Source organism: Pongo abelii, chromosome 6 (genome assembly GCF_028885655.2).
Source record: "Pongo abelii isolate AG06213 chromosome 6, NHGRI_mPonAbe1-v2.0_pri, whole genome shotgun sequence".
Lineage (NCBI taxonomy): Eukaryota > Metazoa > Chordata > Mammalia > Primates > Hominidae > Pongo > Pongo abelii.
In genome coordinates this window covers 119518202-119527184 of record NC_071991.2, presented here as the reverse complement: position 1 = coordinate 119527184, position 8983 = coordinate 119518202, and the positions used below count along the sequence as shown (strand labels likewise).

Sequence of the window (8983 nt, the reverse complement as noted above, 5' to 3'; positions counted from 1 at the left end):
CACATGCACACGTATGTTTATTGTGGCACTATTCACAATAGCAAAGACTTGGAACCAACCCAAATGTCCAACAATGATAGACTGAATTAAGAAAATGTGGCACATCTACACCATGGAATACTATGCAGCCATAAGAAATGATGAGTTCATGTCCTTTGTAGGGACATGGATGAAATTGGAAATCATCATTCTCAGTAAACTATCGCAAGGACAAAAAACCAAACACCGCATGTTCTCACTCATAGATGGGAACTGAACAATGAGAACACATGGACACAGGAAGGAGAACACCACACTCTGGGGACTGTTGTGGGGTGGGGGGAGGGGGGAGGGATAGCATTAGGAGATATACCTAATGCTAAATGACGAGTTAATGGGTGCAGCACACCAGCATGGCACATGTATACATATGTAACTAACCTGCACATTGTGCACATGGACCTTAAAACTTAAAGTATAATAATAATAAAATAAAATAAAAAATTTAAAAAAAGGGCAAGATTTCAGACCTCTAAAAAAAAAAACAAAAAACAAACAAACAAAAAGAACTATGAGACCCACAAAATTATGTGGGACCCAGGCTCCTTCTACTTGTGGTTCTGGGGCCTTGAACATATAGCTTCTCTCTCATGTTCCATGATGACTTCTCTGTTCCTCTTCTCATTCACAGCTTTATCTGCACTTGCCATCCTTAAAACCATATGAGGCAAATGGGCCGAGGAGGGTGCTCAGAGCTGATTGTATGGTTCACATCTTACTCTGCCCCTAAAATTTGTGCCCCTTTTCTGTGAACATTTCTGCTCCTGATGGAATATCTGGTACAAAAATAATATTCATATATTCTTCTATCAGTGAAACATACATACACTCATTTATTGGTTTATGCCAATATTAAGAAGAAACATAAAATAATACATCTTATTTAGTTAGTTATACATAGTAATATTAAGGGAAGTAAATCAATGCAATTTGTTCCATTAGACCAGTGGCTCCAAAGTAGTTGTTCTCAACTTTGGCTATATACTATAATCACTTAGGGAGCTTTAAAAATACTTGTACCTGAATCCAGCAATCCAAGTTTCTGATTTAATGGAACTAAAATGCAATTTGGTCTGCAGCAGTTTCCTCCCCAGGTGATTCTAAGTACAGCAAGATTGAGAATCATTGCTGTAGATCGTGGTGCAGAACAGGGTCACCTGAGGAGATTCTGAGCTTCATCTGTGCCTTCCCACACCCACACTCCCCATTTCATTATGCCACAATTAACCTGGAGTGGGGTCCAGGCATCAATATTTTCAAAAAATTTCCCCAAGTGAATCTAATTGTAGTTCGGGCAGAGAACCAGTGCTAAATATGAAAGACTGTTTCTTTTATGATTTTTTTTGTTACCATATGTATTGGCACTTATGCTTGAATTTATAGCTGTTCTGTCGAATTAAATGAGAAGTTTCTGGTATAGGAAAACTACAACTATATTGAAATTAACTCTATATGAGCATCTCATTAAAATCTCAGCTTTACCCAAGTTTAGCTGGAATGCTAAACTAATGTCAAAAATAAAATTAACTATCATTTTGCACATTTATGTTTAGATAGAATTACCTAACATTTTCAATTGCTATGTATTTTTAAACAACTTGATTACATTTAAATGCAAAGCTTTACTTTGTCATTCAAAGATCTCATAAAGAGACAATTTTATTGTTGGAAGGACGTCTCAGCAGCCATAGCCTTCTCTACTATTGTCAACACTTAGAATATTCTGGGTTGGGCCGGGAGTTCGATATTCTTTTTGCCACTCACATTTCCTCTCTACATATTCTTCTATATCAGATAGCCCAGATACAGTATCATCTGACTGTTGCAAAGCCAGTTGTACTGTACTCAGAATCTTGACCCAACCAGGAGTTTAGCCATGAAGTTGTTGGCTCATGTCATCTTTGTACTCCAGACAGGATTAACTTGTATGTTTGTGTGTTGCAATTATACAAACAAGATGAGTCATGGATTACTTGGAGCATTTTCAGTTTTGGGGCTTTCAACTTCAGGACTTTGTGTTCAAATTCCCTTGTACTGTAGCTCCAGCTCTATGTGATACCTAACATATGGAAGTGTGACGGATGAATGCATGAGGACAGTCTCTGAAGGGATCCACAAGGATGTGCTCCCTGCTAGTGACCTATGAATCAGGTAACTCCAACTGAGCCAAAAAAAAAAATTCACATATATTTTTAGAAAACACTTACCAGAGCCTATGATTTCTTTATGCCTTGGATTTCCATGTTGGGGACCAAGGATTTCTTTTTCCGTTACAATAATTAAAATGAATCCCATTAGGGACTTTTGAATATTTGCATAAAATTGGAAGGGTTCTTTAAGAAGTATTTTAAAGAAATCCTGTAGTACAGTGTGCAGAATGCATATCCCATTGGGGCCTTATTAAATGATGCCACATCTTAGGGGGACACCTACCTCTCCTTTTCATGGTTTCATAGAAGGAAGGACATTTTCAACTATTCCATTCCCAAGGAGAAAAAGCCCAGAAAAGAGATACTTCCAGCTTTTCCCTGCCCTTTTGCTTTCTTCTCTGTACTGGAAGTAGGTTGACTTATCTGACCACTTTCTTTGAAGAAGAAATTGAGTATGGTTGGCTCTACTCCTTCTGTTCTCCTTTTTTTTTTTTTTTTTTCAGATCTGACTTTGCACGGAGTTGTGTCCTGCTCCTCTCCACAGTGAAATGTACTGAGATAGGCTTTGTCCTTAAATCCATGTCTACCAAACTCAAGTGCTTCCCAGCAATCTTACCTTTTTTCTAGTCCATCCACACTCCTACTCTCCTAGATGAGTATTTCTTTCTTTATCTTCTCTTTTCAAACTCCCTTCCCAAACCATGTTATTAGCTGAAAACCTTGTTCCTTTCTTCACTGAGAAAATAAAAGTAATCAGCAAAGAACTTCCACAGATTCCCATTACCAAATCTACTAATCCATCTATACCTAAACTCATATAACTGCCTTTCTTTCATTTACACATAAACAGCCTACATTCCAATCCAAGACCTATCTACTTGTGCTCTAGATCCCATTTCATCTTTCCAAGGGCATTGCTTTAGCAGTTTTCCCCAATCATTAATTTCTTTTATTGATCTACTTAATCATTTATATCAGCTGATATACTTTGTACATTCGTTCCTGCCCACATTTCATGTTGAATTGTAATCCCCAGTGTGGAAGTGGGGCCAGTGGGAGGTGGTCACAGGGGCAGATTTCTCATGAATAGTTTAGCACCATCCTTTTTGTGCTGTTCTTGTGATAGTGAACTCTCAGGAGATCTGGTCATTTAAAAGTGTGTGGCACCTCTCTCAACCCACTGGCTCTCTCACTTGCTCCTCCTTTTGCTGTGTGATGTGCCTGGTCTCCCTTCATCTTCTGCCACAATTGTAAGCTTCCTGAGGCCTCCTTAGAAACCTAGGAGATGACAGTACTATGCTTCCTGTACAGTCTACAGAACCGTAAGCTGATTAAACCCCTTTTCTTATAAATAACCCAGTCTCAGTTATTTCCTTATAGCAATGCAAGAATGGCCTGATACATCAGCATATAAACATACTGTAACATTTCTCATCTAAAAATAAAGGTGTTTTATATCCCATATCTCCCACCAGCTTCTACCATTTCCCTGCTACACTTGACACGAGAATTTCTGAGAAAATTCTAGTGCATTTTTAGTCTCCACTTTCCTCTCCTCTCATTCTCTAATGAGTCAGCTCTAGTTAAGCTTTTGCCTCCATCACTCTACTTAAAGTTGTTCCACTCAAAGTCAGAAGTGACCTCTCCATTGCTAAATTCAATGTTATATTTTTAGTCTTCATCTATCAGGAACATTTGACATAGCTAGATACCGTTTTCTCTGCTGTATTGGCTACTCCTTCTTAATCTCTGATGAATCCTATTCATTTTTCTAATTCTTTTTCTTCTTTCATTTTTTCATTCTTAGATTATTTTCTTTCTTTTTCTATATTCACTTCCTAGGTGCCTGCATCCATTTCCACAACCTTAGTATTATCTATGATATTGGTGTGACTTCCCAGTTTTTTCTTTAGTTAAGTGCTCTTCACTGAAGCCTCTAGACTTGTAAACCCAGGTGCTTACCTGACACCCCCATCTAGATGTCTAGTAGGTATTTTAAATATAACATTGCTAAACATTTTTAATTTTCTCCCTTAGACCTGTTCAATTTCAGCCCTCTCGCTCTCTAGTTTCTAGTTTCCAAATGACATCTTGAAGTCATTTTCGACCTCTTTCTTTCTTTTGTACCCTAAATCCAATATGTTAGCAACTTCTATTGGCTCCATATTTGGAATATATTATATCAGCACTCAATTAGAGAAGCAAAAACCACTACAAGATCTATAGATCTAAAAGGATTTGTTGTAGGATCTATAAATCTAAAGATTTGTTGTAGGATTTTGTAAAATCTACAAAAAAAGAAAGATTTGTAAAAGGATTTGTTGTGGGGATTTGACTGTACACAACAATTGTGGAGCTGATCTGGTTAGGCAGTTTCTGTAAGACTGTTTTCATCATATTTAATACTATATCTTGAGTTCATAGCTCTGGTAGTTAGAAAGGGAAGATAGACATAAATATATCTATATATGGATATATTCAGAGATATCTCTATCTCTGTTCAGATATATGAACTACCTGAACTATCTCTGTTCAGATATCTATTCTATCTGAACAAAGACAGAGATATTTCTGTCTGTATGTTTATCTATCTACCTATCTACCTACATGTAGATATTTAAATATATCATTCTGCCCCATAGTCTTTTAAAAGAAGGTCTTTCTCCTGACCGTCCCTAATGGAAAACTCACATGAAATAGAATTCTGAAAAATGTAATTCAACCTAGTCAAGTTGACAAGATACCACAGTCCAATTCTTGCTAACTTGGCATCTATACATATCTCCTTAAACCATACTTCATATGAAATAACAATAACAAAGTCATATGTCTTCCTACTATGCTACAACTATCTCACATGCAACTGAAAAGCACACTAACCCTTTCCCCAGGAAAGACAACAAATCCTTTGTTGTCTTTGGGTGTTATTCATTCTCCTCCTGGCTGGTTCACACTCCACTTTGATATCCTGTAACTTAAATACAGACAACCACTATTAAGATGTCTTACGTTAAATTATAAGGGATTAAAGAAGCAATAAAACAAAAATATTTATATAAAAATAAGAAAAAACTCATAACTATGACAGTCCTCGTTTCTACAACTGGTCCCATAGCATAGCCAATATTTATAGTTATGAATTGTAAACTTCCTTAGGCCTCCTAGAAGCCAAGCAGATGCCAGCATTATGCTTCCTGAACAGCCTACAGAACCATGAGCTGATTAAGCCTCTTTTCTTATAAATAACCCAGTCTCAGGTATTTCCATACCTTCTTCCATGGTCCTTTCTGGATTTCCTTTGCCCTAACAAAGTCCCTCAACTGGTCATGATGTTTTTCCTGGGAGAGGTGGTCCTAACTTTTACTCTTGAGGGGCCTGAGTCCTTAGCAGTTCTGTTTAAATTGGATTGTTGCAGTTTTCCATGGACTTTGCTCTCAGGAACGTGCTAAGAGGTTTCCCAGAGCATCTTCTGTATTCCAACAAACTTCCTATTTGTCTCATTATGTAAAGCAACCTCAATTCCTCTCTTTTCACCAGTCAGAAACTGACTTCTAGTCAGAAACTTCTTTCACCTGTTGATTCAGTGTCATGCAGAGCTGAAAGTGTTGAGAGCCAGTCTCAACTCCCTGTTTAATGGAGTGTTTTATCTCCTAGTAGGGGCATTACATCCTTTGGAACAAAGACCTCTAGGCCAGCTAAACCTAAAGTCATGGGAGCAGGAAGAAAAATTTTGCTTGTGGATCACTAAGGGCATTAGTGAGAGGAGACAGTTCCATTTTCACCTCTTGATTCTTGGACCTACAAATTCTGTCTATGAGAGAAACAGCACGATATAATTGTTGTTGATTTAGGGTGCTACTGAATCCTGGAGAAAAGAGCTTACAATATGTCACTTAGCTCACACAGTAACTGAGTCTTCAAAAGATCATTTTACCATTCTGACAAGTCAAGTGCTTCAGAATAAAGGGGAACATGGTAAGTTTCATGAATTCCATAAGCATGAGTTAATTGCTATACTTCCATTTGCTATGAAATAAATTCCTTGCCTTGTTGTGATACTGTGTGTTCAGAGCTGATGCTGAGTAGAATACAGGAAATCCATGAATTGTAGTTTTGACAGAAACATTGCAGAAAGGAAGGAAGATCTCTATCAGAGTAAGTTTCTATTCTAGTAAGAATGCAGGGGAACATCAGCCACCTTGTAGCTCACATGTGGTTTCACTGGCTAGCTCATCTTCATAGTTGCTGGGCCTGCAACTGCTCCCCTTCCTCTGTATCTTCCTTTAGATTTTAAACTTGTATGCGGGTGTGTATGTTCAGAACACATCTTCCAAACATCTATATTATTGTGGTCAGAAGCAACAGGAGCTGTCAAGAGTTTTAGTCATTTCTCATGGGTTCCATCTTGTGCTTTGGGGTCCAGCTTAATCTTGTTTGCCCCCATTTACATTTACTGTCCCTTCCCTAGTGACTGTCTTGTGGACTTCATACTCCAGCTTCAGATATGAAGACAACAATCTGACTGAGACTGTGTGTGGCTGCTCCCACAATTATATAAGATCAAATTCCAGCCAGGTGCAGTGGCTCATGCCTGTAATCCCAGAACTTTGGGAGGCTGAGGCGGGTGGATAACTTGAGGTCAGGAGTTCAAGACCAGCCTGGCAAACACAGTGAAATCCTGTCTCTATTAAAAATACAAAAATAAAATTAGCCGAGCATGGTGGTGCATGCCTGTAATCCCAGCTACTCGGGAGGCTGAGGCAGGAGAATAGCTTAACCCAGGAGGGAGAGGTTGCAGCGAACCGAGATCGCACCACTGCACTCCAGCCTGGTGACAGAGTAAGACTGTTTCAAAAAATAAAAGAAAAAAAAGATCAAATTCCTATGACAAGTGTCTTGATAAATACATATATCGATAGATAGATAGATAGATGATAGATATTCAAAGAGACAGATAAATAGATACATAGGTAGATGTATATATAGATACACACCTCCTAGTGGGTCTGCTTCTCTGACTGAATCCTGATAACAGAATTGCATACTGAGAGTGGTTGCAGAGAACAGAATCTCAAGGATGAGTTATCTGAATTGGTTTTGGGTTTTCTAGCATTGGCTCTCTGATCTGAATAGATTTAAAGGCACTAATGACCATGTCTCCAGTGGTAAATGGAGCACTAGTAGTTCATGGCATGTGGTAGTTCATGGCCAAAAAAGTTATGCAAATTATCTCCTTTAGATATCTGCAATCAAATGCTTATAAAAAGCATTTCAGCTCTTCAAGTATTTGCTGCCAATAGAATATTTTAGTGAAAATGAGCAAGATTGAGTTGGTTGGTTTCTTCTAACAATACCTGAGAACTTAGGGAAAGAAAATTATAAGTTCAGGGCTTTAAATTCTTAGCTCAACATTCTCACAAGGGACCTGGAATCTTCTATGTCTACACTGAAATAAACTGTTATCTCCTGTAGGCACAGGACTGAAGTTTATGAAAATGAAAGAAAAAAAATTCTCACCTTGTGAGTGGCTGAATTGCAATGTCAACTGAATGCCCAACCACACAGGGCCCCTTTGTTAAAGTTACGGCATTGATTGGAAGGAATGGCATCTCAAAAACTGGAATCAAGACATATGAGCAGATTCTGATGAAGCTGGTGTCTTGAACCTGTAAATTACACAAAGCCTTTTCCACCAGAAGAAACCGCCCTACCATCTCTTCCTCAGGAAGTTAGTCCCGCTTTGCTTAAAACACCTGCAATGGTTTCCCCTGAGGTAGTCACCTTCCAAGATATTGCTGATCTTCTTCAGGACCTACCCCCCAAAACTCTGCTTTCCTCTAGATCTGCAGCCAAACTCAAGTCTTAGCAGACTCAAGACCTCCTCACTACTTAGAATGTGAACTCCCTGAGTACAGTGACTTTGAGTTGTTCACTGTTGAATCCTCAGCACCTAAAACAGTATCTGGCCCATAGTTGACATTCAATAAATATTTATTGAGTGAATAATGAGTGTCTCTACAGGAGAGGCATACAGTTGTCCATTACTGCCTGTAGGAAAATTCAATATGGAGCAAACTGTTAGGAAATCTATTGAGGCTGAACATTTAAGCCACATCTTCCATTCTAGCTTTTATCAATAATGTTCATGCTTTAATCTCTATCAGATTCCTGCATCTATTGGGGTAGGAAAGAGAGGAGTACTATTTATTAGCCCCCTAAAGCCACAATCACATTTTCCAGAAAAATAAAATAAAGCATTTCATTACATTTTTAAATTTTAATTTTCAATTTTTGTGGGTATAGAGTACATGTATACATTTATGGGGTATATGGGATGTTTTGATATAGGCAGGCAATGTGAAATAAGCACATCATGGGGAATGGGTTATCCATCCCCTAGGCATTTATCCCTTGAGTTATAAACCATCCAATTATACTCTTTAAGTTATTTGAAAATGTATGATTAAGTTATTATTGACTATAGTCACTCTATTGTGCTGTCAAATAGTATGTCTTATGCATTCTTTCTATATATTTTTGTACCCGTTAGCCATTCCCACTTCCCTTTCAGCCCCCGCCCCACACTACCCTTCCCAGTATCTGGTAATCATCCTTCCACTCTCTTTGTCCATGAGTTCAATTGTTTTGAAGTTTAGATCCCACAAATAAGTGAGAATATGACATACGATGCTTTTCTGTCTGTGCCTGGCTTATTTCACTTGGCATAATGATCTCCAGTTCCATCCATGTTGTTGCAAATTACTGAATGACATTCTTTCTTATGATTGAATAGT

At 38.1% G+C, this 8983-nt stretch overlaps 1 long non-coding RNA gene across 1 annotated transcript in view; it reads right to left on the bottom strand.

Annotated features, from left to right (window-relative positions):
- Nucleotides 1-8983, bottom strand: part of LOC129047417 (uncharacterized) — a 54220-nt gene continuing 45237 nt past the window's right edge. Inside the window, exons 5-7 of the long non-coding RNA XR_008527218.2 lie at nucleotides 5070-5163; nucleotides 2806-2924; nucleotides 1-815 (exon numbers count right to left, since the gene is read on the bottom strand). This is a non-coding gene — a long non-coding RNA (uncharacterized LOC129047417). The remainder of the gene's footprint in view (nucleotides 816-2805; nucleotides 2925-5069; nucleotides 5164-8983) is intronic.